Source organism: Charadrius vociferus, unplaced genomic scaffold (assembly GCF_000708025.1).
Source record: "Charadrius vociferus isolate BGI_N301 unplaced genomic scaffold, ASM70802v2 scaffold355, whole genome shotgun sequence".
Lineage (NCBI taxonomy): Eukaryota > Metazoa > Chordata > Aves > Charadriiformes > Charadriidae > Charadrius > Charadrius vociferus.
In genome coordinates, this window is record NW_009648451.1 from 297,073 (window position 1) to 320,324 (window position 23,252).

At 49.2% G+C, this 23,252-nt stretch overlaps 1 protein-coding gene across 1 annotated transcript in view; it reads right to left on the reverse strand.

Annotated features, from left to right (window-relative positions):
* Positions 1-18,151, reverse strand: part of DAAM1 (dishevelled associated activator of morphogenesis 1) — a 76,846-nt gene extending 58,695 nt beyond the window's left edge. Inside the window, 1 exon segment of the mRNA XM_009885587.1 lies at positions 18,054-18,151. The gene's annotated coding sequence lies outside the window, so the exon portion shown is untranslated.
* Between the last annotated feature and the right edge of the window lie 5,101 nt (positions 18,152-23,252).

Consider the following 23,252-nt stretch of genomic DNA (forward strand, 5'->3'; position numbering starts at 1 on the left):
TGCTGAACCACAATCGATGAGAAACAGCTATTGGGTCTTCACGGGGGATAATCCCAGGCTGTGCAACTGCTCTCTGCTCAGGCTGGAGGGTTCCCCCTTCCTGAAGAGCCCCAAATCTCATTTCACATTTAGCTTCTTGGATTTAGAAAAATGCAGCCACTGGAGGAATTTCAGCTGCCATGAAAACTCTCTCATCACGGCTCCCCGGCAGCCTGCACCGCAGCAAATCCATTAGCAGCCTGCTGGCATCTCTTCCATGTTAGGAGGGATTTCAGACCTGCTGGGGAATTTCTTTCCTAAAGGAAGGAGGGAAACAAAAAAAACCCGAAGACACGCAGACCTCTGTCCCCTCCAACACAGAGGAAAATGTTGCAGGTTTAGGTTTTGAAGAGCCATGAGGAGTAGGGCGCAGAGGGAGATGCTGGTGCCTTTGTGCCTGGCACAGGAGCTCTGTCCTGACCTGCACATCCTCAGCTATGCAAAGTTCAGTTGCCTGGTCATTCCCAGTCCATGGGCACGGCCATGCTGTGCCCAGAGCAGGGCCTGATCCTGCTCCTGCAGCTATTCCAGAGCAAATGGCCCTGTTCTCTTCTGCCACAGGGTGTTTTCCATTCCCTTTTCAACACCATGTCAACCTCATCCTTGAAACCTGCTGCTATGTACAACCTCTGGCTCCGGCTTGCAAAAATATACAGAAAGCTTTTATCAGAACAACACCCGCCCTTCAGAGATACAGACTCCTGACGATGTTTTACGAGGAATTTGAATGACAGACCAAAAGGCAAGATTTTATTTTCGGTTTTAAAGCAGACAGTCATGTAGGAACCAAGACAAGGTATTTCTGAGCTGCTTCCAGCTCTGGAGCTATTGAGATTCCTCATTTTCATCTACAAATAATTAAAAAAACCAAACCACCCTATAGTGTAGGCTGAGTGGGCTGTAGGTTATTAGCAACCAAGGCTAAAAAAAGTTAGAGAGAGAACGTGTTAGCTACCAGGCAAGAAGCATTAAATCTTCAGAAGGCTGATGAATATTCATTGATGTGATGGATCAAAATCAAAACACGGCTCCCTGGCAGGTTGTGGGGAACTGCAGACAGCGCAGATTGCATCGTCAGAACAAAGTCCAGCTACACAGCCTTCTCCTTCCCTGTATATCCTACAGAAATCAGTTATTCAAGGAGAAAAAACAACAGCCCTTGGCTTGCATTAAGGAGAGCAGAAGGGACCAGCGCCATGCAGCACCACATGTTAAGTGTCCGGCTCCCACCTCCCATTTATACCTTTAAGCGTTAATTAGATCAATAAATTTAAGTCAGATTGTGATCTAATGGTGCCTTCTGGCCTTTACTATTGAGCGGGCCAGAATAAATTAAGTTTAATTGCCCTAGTATGTACAGAGCCAGGGAAGACAGGATGGGAAGGGTCATTGAGGGAACTTCTAGCCAAACCCCAAATCCCAAGGAAGGATTGATGGGGCTGAATCATTCCCAAACAACTTCACTTTCACAGAAACAAGGGTGGAAATGTGTGTGTGATGGGATCAGCCTGAAAAGCCAGGGAGAGGAGAAGGAGGAAAAGGAGCTTATCCCATGATTGCCACCAGTACCGACCGGAGTCCCTATGCAGGACAGAGGCCATGGGCTGCAGCTCAGCGATGCACAGAGAGATGAGCTTTCTTGTTTTTCCCAGCCCTAAAAAAAAGCAACAAGCCTACATCGCCCTGAGCAGTGCTTAAATGAAATCAGTCATTATGAGAAAATTGGACCCCGGTGTCGCTTCCGCCTTTGCTTTAAGGAAAGGAGAGCAGCAATTACCGCTTGCATATTCAACAGCTTCCTCAGCAAGCTAAATTAGCCCACGTGGAGCAACGTGCTGCCAAAGCCTGTCTGTGACCGATGCCCAAACAAGCTGGTTTAAAGCCAGCACCGGTATTGCAGCATTGCGGTCTGCAGCCTAAAAATACCCACAGCAAGGGTACAAACACATGCAAAGGAGCGTGCATGCTCCCCTTCACACCCGCCTCTGAACCCGCCCAGAAGCTAGGAGCTAAATCCTCAAATATGAATATTAGCTTGTTGTTTTCCTGGCTTCTCTCCCATCCCCTCCCCAAACAAGGATGCAAGATCCCGAGCGAGCTCTTTCTCAACAGGGAGCTTTATTTCAGGGCATTGCACAAGGGGAGAATATTTTTGTGCAAGTGCAGTAACGCTCACTGACCGTCTCTGCCGAGCCCTGACCGATTTCGGCATCTTGGGCCACGCCAAGCTTTGCCTCCCCTGACCCCACAGAGTTTCGGTTCAACCGGGGATGCTCCCAGCCGACAGAAATTTTCTGGCTCTCTTCCACTGCTGCAAAGTGACCTCCTTGGCTGGCGGTGGCCAAGAGGTGCTTGGCCTTGGCAAGCAGTTTTGGAAGACACTGTCACCCCAACAAGTGCTACAGCCAGCTGTCCTGTACCACTTTGTACAGCATGTAGAAGGCAGAAAATCTGGCATCCCACACATTGCACCCTATGATTGTCCCACCTTCCCTTAGTGCTTCTCCCCATGCATATAACACCCAGCACATGGGGCAGTGCCAGGGTGCACATCAAACCCCCACTAATTACTTTGTATCATTTTTTTAAACAAACAATTCTACATGATTTCTGATGATTACTGTAAGTTGAGTCCAGGCCTCCAGGGCAACAAAAGCTGGATGCTCCCATGGCACTTTTCAGACCAGCCGTACGTTTGAGGCATCCCCTAAGAAACAGCAAAGCCTTCCCTGGACATGTTTTAATTTTTCACCTTATGGACCCAGGACAGCCAGCACCCTCCCTTGGCCTCACCTGGCCTCATCTGCTAACCCGACCACTTCTCGGGTTTGGGATTGCAAGCCCTCCAATCCAATCAGGAGGCAGCATTCAGACTCATCCCTTTCAAGAGTAAGAAGTGCTGCTCTGCTTCACATTTGCACCAAAGCCGATGCAAATAAACCCTTTTTAATGAAGGGGATCCAAGCATTATTTAACTTTAAAAATAAAAGCTTTGAAATTGAGCCCTTGTGTAGATGAAAAGCTCGTAAACAGGCTTGCCTTCCCCTAAGCAGGAGCCACCTTCCCTCCAAAGCAGAAGCCCAGAGGACCTGAGCCTATCACCAGCACCTCCAGCATGGACCCCACGCTGAGTGCGGTGCCGGCGTACACAGTACAGCCATTCCTGTTAAAAGCAACCAGGATGACTTTTTGGCCACAAGCTCCCATGCCAATTTCCAAAACCCCCTTACTCCAGCATAAAGCTGTTTTCACTCGCAGGCTGTACAGGAGGGGAATGTTTGTGTTTGGTGGAAATCCATATGTATGGGCAGGAGGGGGGGAAAAGCCAAAAGACTTGGCTAGAAGTCTTTAAACTGTTTGACGATTGCCTTTTCCCTCTCCATCCACCTGTGACACAGCGGCCATGAAAGGGGATGGGGACAGGACCCTTCCCGCAATGCCTCAGGAAGATCAGCTGGCAGGACGAGCCTGACTCATCGCTAAATCACGAGAGCCGTAATTCTCAGCGTAAGCAAATCTCAAAGACTTGGGTTTCATGGATTTATAAATACATCTGTCAAATCCTGAATTACCCCAGATCCTCCTCCTCCTCCTCCTTCCCAGAAATCCTATTATACTTCATGAACCCAACAAAGAAGGTTTTTCATCTCCCAATTTTGCTCAGGCTGCCCGGTACCCAAAGGATGGTGGCAGGAGCTGGCTGCAGTTGCAGGCTCTCAGCTTGTTCCTGGAAAGCCCTATCTGACACCACCATCAAAACACCGCCATTCACCTAAAATGTGTTGCCTCCGCTTTGTATTCTTTCCTTTTATTGTGACTTTCATCATAACCTGAAGCATACATCTGGGCCCGCTGTCTCGCAAGAAAACGTTTTGCTTTACTCAAGGGCAGAAAAGCTTCAGGGGCTCAATGGTGACATTCAGGGTGCACCAAGAAAAATCAAACCAGTTTATTCCACAGCCAGTAAACACTTGCATGTTTACCAGTGAGGAAAAAAAATAGTTACACAAATTTGTAACACAACAGAAAAAGCTCTCCTTTTTCCATCTAACCAAAATTTACACCTACTGCAAGCGATGAAAGTGCTGGGAGAGATTTTTTCGCATGTGTCTGCATGGAGCTCTCCTATCTAGAGGTGTTGATGATACTAGGAAAAAGAGCAACCACCTCCATCACACTGCAAGAATATCACAGCTCAGCTTGGAAGTTGCCTCTCCAGCGCGCAAGCAAGCCAAGGGAAGCACACACGCTGTTGACTCTGCAATCTAGTTTTCGGAGAGAAGAGCGTGGCGCACAGCAGGGTGAGATGAGATCTGTCTTAACGCTCTCCAACTGAAATCAATCCTCGGAGCAGCGCTGCTCGGTTTGGCAAGCCAGCAAAAATCTGGAGCACGGGAAGGCTGCCGGTGTGTTGCAGGACCGTATCTGCCCCAGGACATGGGGATAAACTTGGGTTCAAGGACAAGATGCTGAGGGCTTGCAGCATCCATCCTCCATGGCAGGAGCTGCCCTGGGGATCCCCACACAGCCCTTTACCCCCCTGCAGTTGCAGAGACGAGCACAGCTCAGTGCACAGATGAATTCAACCAGGAGAGACGTTGCTGGAGCAAAACTTTGTTTAGCTTTTGAAGATTAAAAACGAAACCTTGCTGGAAGTTCCCCAGTTAGCTAGACAGCAAGCGGCGCAGTAACACCGAAGGAGGTCACGAGTTCTCCACTAAAAGGGTAAACTTAATCGGTGACGAGCTGAGCGCTGGCGCCAGATCCTCTAAACCACTACAGACTGCTCCTTACGGGAGCTCCAGCAGCTCCGGCAAATGCCATTTATTTCAGGAACAAGGACAACAAGCATGGAACCACAGACAAGACCCAGTTTGGGAACCTATATAAATATATATATATTTCTTAATACTCACTAGGGTGCTAAACGACCCAATTCTACAAACACACTCGTGCTTTTCTTTCCAGCAGCCAGGCAGATTTGTGGTCCTTCTTTTCCAGAAGCAAACCAAAAAGCACGGTGGGTTGGCGGTGGGAGGCAGAAAGAGTTTTCAAGTCACATATTGCTTCCTTAAACGCCCTGAACGATTTTGCATCCTGAAAATCAGGCATAATGCTTGTCGGAGGTGGGTTAAGCCCAAGAGACTTCCTGGGAAGGCAGAGGGAGGCAGAGGTGGTGGGGGACTCTCCAGGAAGGATGCTGGAGAGTCCTGCCCTCCCTGTGCCCTGGCCTGGCTTCAAAAGGCAGCACAGAAAAACCTGGCAGACAGGAAAGGCGATGCGAGGGGCCGTCCCTCCCCATGCTCCCCCCACCCCGCTCTTGTTTTGGGGCGGTGGCAGCTGCTGGTGCTGCATTGTGAGGGGGCTCAAAGGGGCAGAGATGGCCCCTTCAGAAACAAGGTCACGCGCCAGGAAGGATTAGCACCGACCCAGGGCTCTCCGGAAAGCCCGCAGCCTTGCACAGAAGACCCTCACAAAAGTTGTTCTTTGCCATTTGAACCTGGTCTCTCAGGGAGCCTTTGCAGGCGACCGGCCCTGCAGCACTGCAGATGCCCGTGCTGGGCAATGCCGAGCCTTGGCCAGGCAACCCTTAAGGCCAAAAACAGTCAGGAGAGGGATGCAAGAACCCCTGGGCAGCTCAGGGGGCTGCCAAAGCTCCACAGACCATCCCGAGGCCATCCCATCCTCCTCTATCCCGGCTTCATCTTCATCACGCAGCACAAGCACAACCCAACATCCAGGCCCACTCCCTTTCCATCACTCGTTTTGGACCCAACTGGGGAAAAACACTCATGCAAAGCACAAGACACCTCCAGGAGGCTGACAATAGAGAGCTGCGAAGCCCACCCCAGTGTATCATAAGTTACATATAATTAGCGAGGAAAAGCAGCTTCAGTGATCAGAAACCTCCTGACAGACAGGCACTGGGCCCACCTCCCAGCCCAGCCGCTGGAAGGAGACCTCCCCTCTTGATATTTCCCTCTCCATCCAAAAGGACGTGGATTTAAGTCGCTTCATTTCCGAAATCACTCCCAGCTCTGACTACTCCCTTTGATGATGCAAAGCTTTTGTCAATAAAATACTCAACAGCCTGGCAAGCAGGGAGAGAGGAGCTGCATTTCCCACTGGAGTAGGATATTTGTTTGCCAATTAGCCTTTTCCTGGAGAACAATAGTTCAATAAAAGCTTTCCTTTATTTTAATTCCTCCCTCACCCCTGCCACCCCCAGCCTCAAGCCCTGCTCCTCCAGTGAATATTTGGGCTCTGACTTTGATTTATCGTATGCAAAGCCTCACTGCTGAGCTTTCCATTTCACTGCTCCCCATTTCAGCAGTAATCCCCGGGGTGAGACAGGCTCTCCGAGTGTAAAACTGAAGGGGAAGGCAGGCAGGTTTTTCCTCTCTTAGACTCTTAATTAATTTGGCTACGCAAACTGGAGTTTCCAAGTTGCTCAGCGGCAGATGCTTCCAGTCCATCAGTACAGCAATATCCACCATTGGGGCCACCACCACAGCAAGGCAACGAGGAGCTACCGACTGAGTCCCGATGGGCTAGTTTTGAGTTGTTTGGAGATTTTTAGGATTACCCATGCTTAAGGTGAGCGTACTGGAACTACTGGTGTTCATGCAGCTTGTGGTGTGCAGCAAGCTGGGTTTTCCCTTCCAAAATGGAAACTGGGTGGAGGCTGCTGTAAATAGGAGTCCTTCCTAACAGGGACCCTGATAGGTAGGTATTATTAAACTTCAAGATATCATTAAACTTGTAGTCTAGAAAGTGCCCAAAGCAAACAAAACATATTTGTCAGATCTCTCAGCTGGCCTACCCATCTGCAATGCTGCTTTCCCTTTAAAGATTTTTAAATCCTGATGTTAATCCAGAGTGATTTTTCCCCCTAAAGTACAAACCTGGGGTTCAGAATTCCTTGATAAATACATCTGATGGCAGAACTGGCCCGCTGGCCAATTTCCTTCCAGTGCAACACTAATACCTCCCTGTGCTTCAGCAGATGAACACTGAAAAATATACGTGAGCTTGCATCACACACAATGCAATCCCAACAGCTTGAACACTATGCCTGCTCTCACCCAGCCTGGGAAAAAGCAGCAATTTTTATCACATTACACTAAAAGACTGTTTACATTTAAACATAATAAAAGAAAAGCAGCCAAGCACAGCAGGGAAGACTAATTGGAAGGCTTGATTATATTTTTTTTATGCAGATGCAACACAATGTAGCTTATGGCAGAAGCTCTTCTTTGACCAGGATGGAGCTGCAAGAGAGTGGGATGTGGCTTTCCCAGGAGAGCTGCTCAAACCCATCCCCAGCAATTTGGAGGACCTGCCTTAAAGGAGGCACACCATTTTAATTGCCTAACTATCCTGCCTCCCACTGATGGCAGGGAGCAAGGAAGGGGTCACTCCGAAGTTGGCTGACCCACCACTGCCATCAACGGACTAAAGGAAGGTGCCTCTGCCTGCCAGGAGCTTCCAGAGGGGAAAGTCCGTCCGGTGCAGATCCCAAGGGGACACATTTAAAAAAAATCAATAGAGGCTATTTTACTGCTTAATTCAGGAAAGTATCAGGATCAGCAGCATCGATACAAACCAAATTTAAACACAACGAGTACATGCACAGGATTTTTTTGTGCACATTGATTTAACCAAATCTGTTTTTTCTCAGAAACTTTGAAGTCCAAACAGAGCATCTGTAGCATCGCTAATGCTTCAGGCATCCTGCCTTCCTCCATCTCTATATGCTACTTCAAAAAATAGCCTCTCTACCCCACTGGAGCAAACACTCCAGTGAGGAAACCCCCCCCTCAAAGGTGCAGTATCACAGCAACAGCAGCCACCTCCCTGCCAGAGCTACAAACAGAAGTGGATTTCTCTTCTTTGCAGGTTTTCACACTGCACCCACCACAGATTGCAATACAAGCTTCCCATCCCTGCAGATATTTATACAATGATCTCCCTTTTCATTAAAGAAAAAAAAAAACACAACACATACCCAGCCTCACAATTGCAAAGAATTGCCTGAAAAAGTGACCCAAGGGGATCCCGAGAGGCTCAGACACCCTGAGAGAACATAACTGTATTTGAAGCTTTTAATTTAATCTCATCTGCTGCAGGAGGACAGTCTGGGTGTTCATATATTTGGGACTAGCCACACTCCAGACACACCCACAAGCACAGACGTACCTTCCCAGCGGCCACCACAGCCACAACACAGGCTCAGAAAGCCACAATGTCACCCATTTCTGTTGGGGTACAGCACCGCGCTCTGCCCTCTCCCATCCACCAGCTCCCTTCCGTGCGCCCACTGTGATCTCTGTAGAGATGCTCTATGGTTCAACACCATCACTTCATTCGCCTTCCCGAGTCTTTGAAACAGTCCTCGATGTTCCTGGCCCTTTCCGAGCTCACAACTCCTTGCAGATGACTTCTTGTGGTTGGAGTCCACCACTCTGGCCAGTAAAATGAGAATACTTCTCCCCATTGACACCAGTCTGGTTTACTCACAATCCAAAGCAATGGAGAACTTTACCTCTTCGAGGTAAAGTTCTGGTGGTGGCAGGGTCTTGCAGAGGTCTTCACATCTGCTACCTGGGCAAGGCATCACGGTACCGCTGGTGATCAGCACCTTCGTGACATTCCTTCAAAGTTCACCTCCTTTCCTGGCTTCAGGGTGATGTATTTGACTGACACCAGGTCTGCTCAGTTCTCCAGTGAGAAAGTGCATCCCCGACACCCAAAAACACCCACCCATTCCTTTAGCAGCTTTGAAGCTGAAACAGCTCTAGCAGCAGCGGTCATGACCGAGAAGAGCCACTCGGGGCTGCAGCTTTCCATTAACCAGCTTACCAGATCCTTCAACACGGCCCAGACAACACCATTGATAATGACGTGGGGACCAGCAGGTCTAACCAAGCTTGAAACCCAGTGAGCTGCGCCTTATTCCTCGATTCACACTTCCTTGTGCCCACGCTATGAGGGTCACAAGCTGGCCAAGCAAATGCTTCAAGTGGAGCGAGTCATGTTCAGCGGGCTCCTGAAGTTGCCAAGGAGGGCCCTAACAACAACAAAGCAAAGCCAGCGGGGATGATGCTTTCCAGCTCAGGGGCTGCAGCGACATCAGAGCATCTCTGCTCAGACACACAAAGGTATCGCTGCTGAATGCTTCGCCATGAGATGGAGGTCACCACGAGAATGGGCTGGATAAGGCTGTTTTCTGCTTCGCTCTTCGCACAAGCATATCCATGTCAAACCCTCCCTGCAACGGAACAAGACCATCCAGAACCTCCAACACCCAGAATCTCCATCTCAAAGCCCTCCCTACAACGGAGAGCCTGCAAATTTGCTGCCTAGCCACTGGCCTAAACCTTGAAAAACATTTCCCTCCGTGTCTAACCTCGGTAGTTCATTGCTCCAAATTAAAACTGCAGTTAGGATGCCCTAAACAGTCTAATGAAATACCTCAAAGAGAGAGTGACCTCAAGATCATCCACAATCTTGTGACTGTCCACAGGGGAAAGAAATTAAATAGCTTTTGGCTAACAAATCTTCACAGCATTTTCCAGCACAAGACCTGTAACACTGCAGTGAAAGCTTTAAGAAACTGCACATTGAATTTAGGTACCTGAAAACTCCAGATTCACTCCGTTACCACCGGAGATGCCACAGGAAAACACCCTGAGATAACTCCCTCTACAGACAAAAACTTTCAAAGCCCCATTAATGCAGGTTTTTAGAGCTGGCAAGAGCTACCCGTCTCCACTGACTGCAACAGGAGCTGTGAGAGCAGGAGGAGGGGAGAAAAAGCATCCTCCAGGCAATCACAGGCATTTTTTGCCCAGCTGAGTGCCTCGTGGGGGGAGCAACCCATGCATCAACAGGAGCACTTGAAGCACGCTGGTGCTTTATAAATTCACTTTCAGTAGATTTACCAACACGTCATATGGAGAAGGAATGCGTGCTATGCAAATCCAGTCCCAGACTGCTCCCTGCCTAATCTAGGTTTAGATTCAAATGCTTATTACCATGGCGTCTAATCGGGTAATGCGTAATAGACAGGTTTAGTTTGGGCTCCCAGTACTTCAGCTGTGTTCTTACTAAGGTATTAAATGGGAAGAAAAAAAAAAAAAGAAACCATGAAAACAAAACCCAAAGCTGCGAAGAATATAAGCTCTGATGTAAAGCAGAGAACAAAAACCAGGCATGGAAAAAAGTATTGACACCTACCAGTAAAAGCCAGACAGATACACATTTGGCAGCTCACCAAGAACACAATGAACATTGAGTACTGCTCACTCCCCATCGTATCCCTGCAGGGAAGTAGGTGGCTGGCCTTTCGAGGTCTCTCCCTTACCCCCGTGAGACGTAAGGTGATGCAAGGATCTCACACACCCACATAGGACCCATCTACCAGCAGCTGGCTCCCAGCAGCTCCAAGCATAGTTGGTCAAACCATAACCTCCAGACTACCTTATGGATGCTCTGGGCACCCACACTAGGACCTCCAGAGCCTAGGTAACACATGCCAAGCAGGAGCTGTTTGCTGGTTTGGGGAGGAAGGGGTTAACGCCAAGCATCAGGGTTTGCAGCAGGACACAAGGACCATGGGAATGTCATTCGTGGAGGTGACCATCTCCCTGTTTGCTGGCACCAGCCACATAGCAGGGCTCATGCCACAGCCAAGGTCATCTCCGCCCTTACCTGCACCAGACAAGGTGATTCATTTCACTTCTAAGTTTGTCAAATACTTTGCCCAATACAGTTGGTCTGTCCAAGCCATATGCCACTCCTGGTAACTCCAGGATACAACCCAGATGCCAACCTTTCACCTCCACCATGTAGCTACAACTCAGTCACCGTGCACTAGAAATAACCCTGAGGCAGCAACACAAGGACCCACCACTCGTGCTTGACAGGTCCTCCTCTCCGTTTCTGCTCATCTGCTACACCAAGCTTTCCAGCGGTGGAAGACAGTGAGGTTTTCAACATTGTTGTCCAGCTCCAACCTTCAAGATGCCAAATCCCAGCAGCTTGTCCTCCCCTGCCCCAACGCCAAATGGCACGTAGACCTGCAACCAGCTCCAGCAAAGGGTGAAGACACACAAATGTTGGTACCAGCCTCTGAAGACCCTACAAGATTGTGTTGACCCTGCTACACTACAGAAACTACACGTGGTGGGGTAAGCAGCACCAGGAATACCAACGCTAACGAAGAGGAGATTTCCCACCGTGAATGTAAGCAATATAAGCTGCATTTATATGAAGGCTGCAGGATGAACTTACATTTATTAGACATCAGAGAATTCACATAGGCGAACATCCCCCCCCTGCAACACGTACGTGTCTGTGCAGAGTCCTGCAGTGTGGGCTCTCTGGTGTCTCGTAACATGGTAAATCCTACTAAAGCACTCTTTATGGCTTGGATGTTCATAATATTTATGTGTATTCCCTGGTGTCTCGTACAAACTGAGTTTTCATTGCATCTCCTCCCTTAATAAAAAACCTCCACAACATCCTTCTAACCTGATGCCTGTTTTGAAAAAACTCGTAGCAGCTCCACATATTTGAGATGAAAATCAATTTGGAAGAGAGGAGAAAACCAGCCAATGGACTTGATGAATTATCAGTGATGGGGGAGGAGGAGCAGAGGGACAGACCAATTTTAAAGCTTCCTTTCATTAGGAAACTAAGCTAAAATCATAGGTTAACTTTCAATGATGCGCATTATTACCGAGGAGAGCGAGGCGGTTGATATTCTGCCTCTCAGAGACATGTGCTCTATGCTTCATCATCTACTGAATGAATATTCAAATGCTTTGAAAGGAGAAGGAAAACAAACCCAAAGAAACTGGAGGCTGCAGCTCGCAGTGTTTTCATAAGCCTGTTCAAAGACCAAGCCAGATTTACCAGTGCCTGCATCGCTGCCCGGCTGCGTGGGCGACTGGCCAGGTTCTCCCTCCGGCTCGGCACCTCCTCAGCTCATGGCAGCACCCGGAGCTGGTCTGGGGGACCTTTTTCCTTGGTTCTGTAGCCGAAATGACAGCAGGGATGGTTAAATGAGGTGGAAAGACCCCCTTTCCCATGCAGTCCAGCGCACGATGCAGAGGGAAAAAACCCTTTGTAAGACTCCCTGCCTGAGGACATTGGAATAGGCTGCCCAGGTGGATTCGCCATCCCTGGAGCTGTTTAAAAAAAGGGTAGATGTGGTGCTTAGGGACATGGTTTAGAGGTGGTTTTGTCAGGGTAGGTTGATGGTTGGACTTGATGATCTTAAAGGGTCCCTTCCAACCTTAGCGATTCTATGATTCTATGGATGGAGATGCTAGTCAGGGAGTCCTTCCCAGCACCAAAGGCGCCACACAGAGTATTCACCTGGCCACAGGGACTACATACGCCAAAGTCATATTCATTTGTGAGCCAAAACCCAGAAAGAGTTCACATTCCCATATATACAGCCACTACTGCCTCTGGAGGTCTGTCTACAACAGTGTCTGGAAGAGGGTCATTCCCAGTGATGACTGCGAAGAGGTCCCAGTGAAAAAGACCTCCCATCCCACCATGGCACAGAGACTCATGGATAGTTCACACACATGTATTTCCAAGGGAAAAAAATATTTCAAAGCCTCAGAAGCTGCATTTCTGGAGCTGTGGATAACACATGCGAAAAACATGGTTTGCTTATGATAAACCAAGATGGCAACCCACTTGAGATGTAAAAATAATTTAATGAATAAGTATATTTAGATTTATAACCCCAGCAACTTTATTTATAGGGATGCCAATCACTTTTACACAGATCTAAAATTGGCTGGCAGAATGCCTTAGACTATATCCAGAAAGCCATCTGTAACAAATCTAAGCCGTGATATCTCTGCATACATTTGGCCAAACAATATCACTAATGCCAGTCATCTTGACTTTAAGCATACAGATGGGCTGGGGGGTGGGTGTCTCACCAAGCCTGCCTCACGGCCAAAGATGGATGAATTTTGCTATCACCTACTATAAACTGGTTGGGGAAAGAACCAGATGATGAAAAAATCAGTCGCTGTCTGGGCTGTGTGGATGCTAATACCAATGCAACACTGGCTGGAGAGCATGCGAACATCCAGCTGGCTACAGGTGAACCTCTTTCAAAACCTTTCATCACACAAATGGGGAGCTGTAAGCAAGGAAAAAAGACCCGCTGGAGCTCTGCAGCACCTTTAAAAGGCGAGAGGACTAAGCTAGTCCTCTTGAGTACAGCTTTTTCAATCCATCGCTCAAGACCCAAAGCTGGGACAGAGGAAGATGCAGGAGAAATTAATCAAAAGTCATCTCCTGGCTCTCGATCTCAAAGCAGACAAGGATTTCTAGCGAGACTTCTCCTCTGCCACCGCTGCCTAGGATCTCACAGCTTTATCTAAACCTGCAGATGTTAAGGGGAGAGGTTGCTGTTAATTTCCACCAGGCTGGCGTTGCAGCATCCCAAACTACCCCATGTTGTTAGGGTGGGTCTGGGGGCTTTCTATTGCTGCCCCTCCAGCTCAAGTGGGGACCACCTGGAGAACTGAAAAGTCATGTCTAGTTCACAAGAAACAAAGCAAAAACTGCTTTTTGTCCCAGTGAGACTTCTGGGGTCTGGTTGTCTAAGAAATGGGGCAAAACAGAGATGGCTCCACATCAAATACAGACTATGGGTAAATGCATCTCATTCATGAAAGCTGCAGCATTTTGGCAAATGCCAAGGTGGAAAAGGTTACTCTGGAATATTACTTTGAATAGTCTGGGAACAAACCGATCATTAATTTTCAACACTTACTTAGCAAATGATTTGAATAAACAGAAGGAGGCTTATGCATACGTACTGACAGCATTATTTGGTAGATTTTTGCCTTTGGTCCTTAGATAATTTACGAGAAAACAACAGCCAGCAAACACAATCGCCTCCCAGTTTGATGCATGGATTCAGCTGACGCTGCCTTGGGGACAAGGTAACCTCTCGAGATCCCTTCCAGCCCAATTTTAATACCATTTTACACCACAAACTGTTTATACAATGGCATTTGCTCTGATTCATCCCTGGAAATAAGTCTAAAAGAGTAATTGATGGAAAGGAAAAACAGAAACCCAACAGCAGTTCCCTCTCTCAAGGACAAAGCAAAGGAAAACAAGCAGACATGGAGCTACAACATCCTCGATCCAAATGTTTTCCAAAACATTTCCAAATGTTTTCCAAAGCTTCCAACTGAAGCTTTCACAGCTAGGCTGCGATTCCACGAAAGCCTCAGGCTATGGTTGCAGCCCGTGCCATTACTTGAGTGCAGTATCATGGTGTGTTGGAGCACGTGCCATGGAGATGGCTAGTGATGACTTCCAACAACACACCTGCCAAAACACACCCAAGACCCTTGTGCAGTAAACACAGCGTTTCAAAAAAAACTGCCTCTACTTTCTAAGTGGGGCATCTTCCAACGTGACAGAGCTCAATGGTTACATGAGCTTTCAGGAAGAGAGACTCAGTGAATGCACGTGGCCAGATGTCCTCACCTTCACAGCAGGCTTTTGATTTTATTCCAAGCACCTTAGGAAATCACTCCACTCCCTCTAATCCTTTGGAATTATGGAAAATAACATTAAAAAAAACCAACAGTTATGGAAAGTAAAGAGAGAAAACCGTACATTTTCTACACTTCAGCAAGAAATGCTGAAGTTCTGTCCAAACACCAACGAATGTATACGTTTGCCGTTATTACACAGCCAAAAGTGAGACAATTGTGGGACATGCTGGTCTCCGCAGCTGACCCCAACTGTAGCAGCCAAAGGGCGAGCAGCAAAAGTCTCAGCATGCTCAGCTGCAAGAACTGACCTCTCTGGGGAGCAGGGGACTGGCACATGGCAGGTCCCTGTCCCCAGCCTCCTCACCCCACTGCTGATACAACAGCTTCCACCCACGCCAACGGCCTCATCAGAAATGGCAGCTCCTGTAAAGCGAAGTTTCAGAGGTCCTTCGTAGTCCAAAGCTGATCTCCACCTCTTTCAACTTGCTTCTGGACACAATCAAAACCCAGAGCAGGCTCCTTTCCGAAGGAGCCCTCCTATCAACTGTACATGGGCTTTTGATTAGACTTTTTGTAGAGTTGAAAAAAAAAGACTTGCTCGAGGATGATAAAGTCTAGACAGTACAATATATTTTCCAGCTGATCCAGCAAACCTAAAAAGCCCTCCCTTGATCTCGGACTGCCACGATCAAAGCCATTATCCTATTCGGAGCCCTTCTGAAACTTTAGCTTCCAAATGTGCAAGTTATTTTTAAAATCTAAACCAGGCCAAGCCTCTTGTTTGGAGTTTTACGAGGAAAGCGGGGTGTGCTCCTTCCAAACCTTCTCCCCTGCCACGTCTGGAAGTGGCTGGTGGGCACATGGCAGAGGGCGAGAGCAGGGAAGCAGCCCCAGTCCTTGGGGCACCGTGCCTGGGCTGGCATCTCAGTGGCACCCGGTGGACATGGTCTGCTTGCATGGAAGGACACAGCCTGTCCCCCCAAGGGTGGCTATGGTGTGGGGGAATATTCCCTATCCTTAACTGAGATAAAGTTTTTTGGATAGCAAACATTCTTTGCATCCCCATCCCTAGGATTTGTGTCTACCTTTGGCATCCTCCACCACAGGGTTGTGTTATTCTGGGGCCCAGGAAGACGAAACAGCTTGAAATACCTTCATTTTCTACAGGAATTAAATAAAACTAAATTCTACAAGTTTCCTTTACCAGGTAGCAGCATGCTCAAGCGCACAAAGAACCGTCAGTTCTGTGCCAAGGGACAACCAGGGAAATAAGATATTCCAGGAAAAAAATCATCTTCCAATTTCCTGGAGGAATATTTCAGGCAGCTGAAAGGAAAGAAGAAACACACAGCCCTGAAAAAGCATAAGAAAGCCAAAGGGGCATCAGCTCTGCCTTATGTGGGATGCTCAAAGAGAGGCGACAACAGACCAACCAGTCCATCCCAGACCAGCCAGCCCCACGTGGTGAGCACCAAACCCTCTGGCATGCAGTGGCCAGCACAGGAGAGGGGACCTGTGGTCAGTCCTGATGGCCAAGGCTTGCAGCGGCCAGGCTGGGAGAAGTCAATGGATGGGTGATCCAGAGTGATGAAGAGCTTGGGTCAACTGGAAGGGCTTTTTGAAAGCACGTGGCCACCAAGCTGCACCTCCCATTTCCCAAGGTGGACTTCTAATGGGGGACATTCTTCAAAGAGAGATGGGGACAGGAGGTGACTCCCACTACAGAAAGGAGAAGAGAGCATCACAGAGTATGCACATCCTCCAAAGCTATTTAAAAGCCAGATTTGGCTCCCTAGAGAATGCTTCATTTAACCAAGCAGCTTCTAAAGCACCCGGCAAAAAAGTAATGTCATCTCCTTTTCCTCCCAGCATTTGCCTCCACAGCACTGCCCACTTCCATTCCCCTCCGTGCTTTCACCCTCCTCAACTCCCAGCAGCTCTGCTTCACTTCTCCCTCTTCCAAACCAAGCAGATCTGTGAAAGGCTGAGGGAAGCAGGCAGGCACGTACCGGGAGGACAGGGATTAGAGACCTGCCACCCCCTCCAGCACTCCTTGCTGTGGCTGGAGGGGCCATGCCGGCCAAGAGCAATGGCTGCGCCGCACATCGCACATCCCCAGCGCTTCAGGAGGTGTCGTCTGAACCTCCACCAGCTTTCCAGCTGGATGAACATCAAGGAAAGAATCGGGTCGACAGCCTTCCTTAAGAATATCTCCATCAAATCAGACTTTTTTCACCCCATGCACACCAGAGCAGAAAGAGCGAGGGACACTGGCAACCTGGTGCTGGCTGTGACAGCCATGACATCAGTCCCAGAGGCAACAGAGGATTTGCCAGCATCTCGACAAAAAGTTTGGGAGCTGGGTGAGGTGGACGGGATGTGGCAATCCTGTTCAGCTTCAGGTCTGCCGTGGCACAGAGTCCAACACATGCCTCAACGCAGTGGTTCGTCTTTACTCTCCTCAACAAATGCAGAGAGGAGATGGACTTCAACCTTAGCCTCCATGCAAGCACATTTCGCTGGGTCTACTGAAGCCAACAAAGCCCTGCAGATCCTGATGGTCCCACCTTGTCCTCAGCCTGGCTCCTTCTCTCTAACAAGCTTCTCCCAGGGAAGGAGAGCAAAGCCCTGCTGAGCTGTTATCCCGAGAAGGGATAACACAAAGTTACTGACCTCGAAAATTTCTGGACCTCATCACACGGGAGAGCAGAGGAGCTGATGGCAATGGCTGCTTATAGATTTAAAAGGATCTAAACCCATCACAGAAGCACCACGCACCTTGAACCCTTGCCCCCATGGTTTGCACACTGGACACAATAAATGAGGGATCGAGGGCAGCTGATGAGCCAGCATCCCAGCACCCAGCCCCCACCAACCGCTGCTAGTGTGATGCTTTCTAGCCATCCCATCCTCTTCTGCAGTGTTTACTGTGTGTGTCTTTCTCCTCTCCCGTGTTAAAGAGATGGGAAATATGTGTATCATCGGTCCCCCTTCCCAAACCAAACGTGCAAATACAGGCTGAAAAACACCCCATTTCCCATCCTGGCAAACTTACAGCAGTAAGTTATTTCCAGGCAGGGCTGTGATTTTTATAAGGGATTCCACTGGGTTAAGGAGTCAAAGGCATAACTGTACAAGCGAAAGCAAGAGCCCTTTATTTCTGTAAAGTCTTTTTTTTTTTCTGTCCTCCTGAATTGACACAGAGTAATACAGCTCTTGCCAGTTTAGTGGGGTATACATGAAGGCTTGGCTGAAAGCAACCTCATTAAACTGGCTGGGTCGTTAAGCGCCAATCCAAACATGCAGTCCTCTGATCACCGCATGACAGGCTGGGAACCAAAGGCAACTCACAATTAAACCCATGACAATCAGGAAAAATCCTTACAAACCCCCCCAAGCAGAATCCACCATCCCCATCCCCACCCTCCTTTTTTTTTTTTTTTTTTTTTTTAATTTACTTACATAAGCAGCATGACAGATAACTTGGAGGAAATCAGATGCTCAACGATTAAGCGACACTTAGGCAGCACTCTGGAAGATAAATACGCCCTTTGGAAACCCTGTAACAAAACCAGAAGGTATAAACAGACAGTAACTAATTATTCTGATTAAATCTTGGAAGACCTGAAATACCCGACTGCAGCAGAACAAAGCCAGAGTGCACCAGGGCTGCTCGCAAATATAAGTCACACCCTTTTTTAAAAGAATTCACCCAAATAAACCTAAGTGCTTCTGTGTTGTTTTTGTTTGCGTGCGTGTTTCTTAAGGTCTAGGCTGATAGGAAATCTCCGCCATACCCCGGAGGGATCCCGTCGCCTTCAGCTAAAATTAGACTTCAAGGAAAGTGGGCGAAGGCGGGTGTCTCCAACCTGCGCCAGCACAGCGAGGCTCCTACCGCCTGCTTGAGGAGCGGCGTGTCGGGGGTTTCTCCTCCCCTCCCATCGAAACCAAAAAGAGAGGTTGTTTTTGGTTTTGTTTTGGTTTGGTTTTTTTTTTTCTTTCTTGTAAGGAAAGGAAATAAAGAAGGCATGCTCCAAGGCAGAAAGGAGGGGATGCAGGTCTGCCCTACTGCCAGGCTTGGAGGGACCCAAGTGGGGAGGATGCAGGGAGGTGAGGATGCAGCTGAGCCACGGGGATGGGACAGGACACAATGGGATGCTTGACCTAGCAGTAAGAGGAACTGGCAAAGCAGCTCACCCACCATTGTAGACACAGAGTAAGGCACCTGCTTTATCGTAATCCATGAAACCAGCGTTGGGAGCCTCCGTTAGAGCAGACGGTGCACAGAGCAAGACAAGGGGATGTGCTCAGTAGGCATTCCCCTGGTCTCCTTGCCTTGAAGGAAAACCATTGTTTTCCTCCCCCCCCCCTTCTCTCTGCCCTCCCCCTCCACATTAAATGCCAGCAGAGCTCAGGGGAATATTTAATCTCAAACCTCAGTAATCAATCAGTTCACCCTCACGCATGAGAAAGAGTCACAGCAGTAAGCACCAAATCCCATTTCTACCCAGCAATACAGCGTTTTAATTACGTACATAAAATTTCCCTTTTAACATAAATCCTGAACAGATCCAGCCATCCCCCGGGTGGTGGGTGGGGAAAGACACGGTGCTGGGGAAGAACATGGGGACCGAGGTGGAGGAAAAGGGAGGAGAAACCATCCTGGCAATTATTTAAAATGACAACTTTATACAGCTGCTCCAGTTTGCTGTTGGCACGACAACGCTTTGACCTTGCATTCGTCGTCCCAGAGGATGGGCAGCAGCGTGGCACGCAGTAAGCCCACATACAGCTCTGTCACCAGAAGATGCATTGGTTTTATCCCAACATACCAGCAAGCATGTGGGAAAACAGGGACAGAAAACACATGACAGACACACATGGGAAGGTCTGGGCCAGGATGTGATACACATAACAGCAACTGGGTCTCACCAGGTGCTGCGAGACTTACTCTAAAAACTGCTCACATAAAGGGAGCCTTTCTAGCTGGGTTTCAGCAATTTGGGGATAGTTCCCTGTAAATACTTGGTTTTTTCCCCCCAGTGCAAGCACAGCCAGACCAGCAGGACCATCACATGGCTGCCAGTGCAAACAGGTAGGCAGCGGCGAGCAACATCCCTCCTTCGCCCAACCGGACCAGTCTCAAGCAGCATAGCTCACAGCTAGCTATGTTAAAAATATATTAATTTTTTTTTTAAACATAAACACATGCACAGATTTTTCTCATATATAGGAACAAAAGAGGGGACACCCCGCCGAAACCCCGTGTGCAGCTCAGCTGCTCTCTGCAGCGATGAAGGAAATGAGAAGCAGAGACCAGGCACACACCCGCTTGCCGTGGCGTGGTTTGGCTCTACAAACATTTCTGGATTCCCCAGCATGAGCTCTGACCTCCAAGAGCTGCAAAACGGTCCCAGAGCCATTCTGGAGGAGAAGCAGAGGGGTCCCTGGGTGCTCAGCTGAGCAGGTGGAATGGGATGGAGAGGTGGCCTCCAGGTGCCCACAGGGACGACTGACCCCAGTCCATGCCCCATCAGCTTAGAGGTCCCCAAAACACCCATCGTGCCACGAGAACAAGTCAGAAACTAGCCAAAACCCACGATCTGCAGCAGAAAGCAAGGTCCCCTCCAGGGGCTTGGTAACAGGATGAGGTCACCCACAACCAATGCTCCAGTGCTGCCAGACCATGGTGCTTGGACAAAGGAAGGAAAACAAGCTCAGGATCGGGGATCTCACGGTTTTCTTTGACTTCTCTGTGTGTAGAAAGGCTGTGGTTTTGAACCCTCTTTTTTCAGGTGGATCCCAGGGTGGGCTTCTTCAACACACGTGCATTGCTTTCAGAAGATGTGTGTTCCCTGGCTCACAAAAGCAGTGTTTGGAAGGGGAGGTGGCGTGGTACAACAGGAATTTTCCAGTTCCTCTCAACAGGAAACACCATGCAGCTATCCGTAAGGGAAACCTACCTGTAACTGAGATTTCCACACCGTGGCCTCCCTCCAAAGGCCAACGCTCCCTCCCCTTCTTTAATTTTTGGCTTCAGTTTCCCCAAGCCCTCTAACATCAGGAATTCTAAGGCACAAGGGACAGATTCCTCAAGCTCCACACACATTCCTGGAGAAACTATTGCACTCACACCCTCCCTAACCTCTTTAGCCCACGTTGGGAGAGGCACAATTAAGACAGACCCGGCACCATCAGCCGCCTGCAGCATGTCCCTGGGGGATCAAGCTGTATCCCCATCCTCTCCCAAAAAGCAGGACTTTGCAGTGCAACTCAGGACAGAGATACTCGGCGCAGTATCTAGAGCAAATTAAACCTCCCAGGCACAGCAGCAAGCATGGATTTATTGATTCATGGAAAATGTCCTTATAAATTACTCCATTCAGATCAACAGGACAAGACAAAATGAGGGCTATCCTCAGCAACAAGAGGCTGCAGCACTATCATTTCAGTCCCATACTCCAGGAGAAACCACTCTTTTGGAGCAGTCCCTTCTAATGGGGCTTCATGCAGCTAGAGGAGGACAACACAGAAGCCAGCACGGATCGGGGCCATGCCTCACCTGGTTCCCACATCTCTGCCCCACAGCAGGTAGAACCGATGGATGATTTTTACAAGCAAGTACGTAAAAATGCTGTTTGGCATCTGCTTTGTATCTGCAGAGGTTCTATCCACACCTGCTTGTTGGCTGGTGTAGCGCTGCAGCCGCTGGGTCTGGCTGTGGGGTCTGGAGACAGATGCTGCTGATGATGATGGGATTCCACGCACCACTCCTCTGAATGGGTCTGGCTGCTGTGGGGCAGGGAGGTGGCAACCAGGTTAGACATGGCAGAGGTCCACTCTGACCTGCTCTGCATCATCCTCCTCCAGCCCCCTGAAGCCCCATTAGAAGTGTCTGCTCTGGAAGATTTCTGCTGGAGTACGGGACTCCCAAGCATTGCAGCTTGTTAATCTTATCTGCTTCTCTCAATACTCACGGCTGAACGCACTTTCATCAAGCTCAGTCTCCCTCTCAGGGCTAACAGTGGTCTGGACCCAGGATGCTGAGATAAGGATGAGGCCATTGTCTGTGAGTTTTTGTTCCAGTGGTTAAAAGCAGCTCGAAAATAACTAAATATCCAGATGTACCTGTGCCTCGCTCTGGACAGCACGCATCTGGCATCAGCTTCTAGATGTGGGCTGTTTGCTGGACTAAAGCACCACTGGATACCCACCACCGCCCCCCTAATAAAGCAATACATGCTCACATTTCCCAGTATGAAGCATTTCCCCAGCTTTTATGCATGTGCGGCACTTTCCTGCACCCTCATCGGTGAAACCAGCCCAGTCCAACGCTGAGGGCAGGGCCATGAGATGCCCACGCACCGCAGGGTCGGCAGCAGCCCTGCTCCCAAACCACCTTTGGCAGGAACAGTCGCAGCTGATCACGGCTCAAACCGCTTTCCACAGCTTCGAATCACCTCCTGGGATCACTTCCCAACATCCCTATCCTCAAATCGCCTCCTAGTTTTTAAAATCGGCACCAATTTGAGACCTACTTTAGAAAAACATGAGTGAAGACGCTGAGTCACGTTGGATGCCTCCGGGATGGTACCTGCTGAGGTCTTCTAGGAATGCCTCTCTGCCTCATGCGAACTCCCCCGCTGGTAACATTAAAACTACAATTATCTCTGCAGATTAATAAAGGGTACCACATCTCTGGCAGCAATCCGAGGCAGGGACTCCCAGCCACGGTGAGTTCCAGGTATCAGGCACACACAGCTGTGTTTGCAGTCCCCATCACTCGCAGTTACCCACGCCCTGCCACGCCGCCTCACCCACTCCCCAAAACACACCCCATCCCCTTGGCACCGATTAGTATTTTGATAAACAAACATGTCTTGTCTCATCTAATCACTTAACTCGCCATCAAGGAGGGGGGGTTGCCATTCCCACGTGCATCCGCTCTGCAGAATAAAACACTCATGGGTTTCACATCCCTGGCGTGACACCGCCCCTCGCCTCCTCCCAGCCTCAGGGCACAGCTCTGCAGCATCTTTCTGGCTCGGGGACTGGGAGTTGCCACCCTGGATGGACCACCTGCCACCACCCTGCTATTTGGGGAGAAAACGGCTCCTTTTCATGGTGAGGATTAAAAATATCAATGGATTTGTGTCACCGCAGCAGCCTGGATGCCCGCAATCATCCTCTTGCAGCAGATGGGCTGTGCACAGCACTGGGGAGCATCCAACATCCATGCAGGTGATCGAAATGGAGGGCACCGGTTGCTGCTGACAGCTCTTGGGGACACAATAAATAACACCAGAGAGCCCAGAGCTGGGAAAGCTGCAAGCCCTGCCAGCCCTTCCCAACCCGGGCGAGAGGAAGAGCAAGCTGGCACGTGTGCTTCATGCAGGTCCTTACACCCCCGGCTGCTGGGTCCGAGCGCTTTCCGGTTGCGCCGTCTCAGAAATCACCCCCACGGTGAATACCTTTGAGGCCAGGCACAGCAGTGTTTGGGGACCATCGCTCTCCGTTGCAGTCCTAAAACGAGCTCTGTGCTCTTGCTGTGGCAGGGCTGGTACCCAGATGAGCCCGTGAGCATCCTCGAGCACTGCGTGCTTCCCTTCCGCTGCTGCCCGGGCACACCCGGAGCAATACAGAACAGGCACAAATAAACTT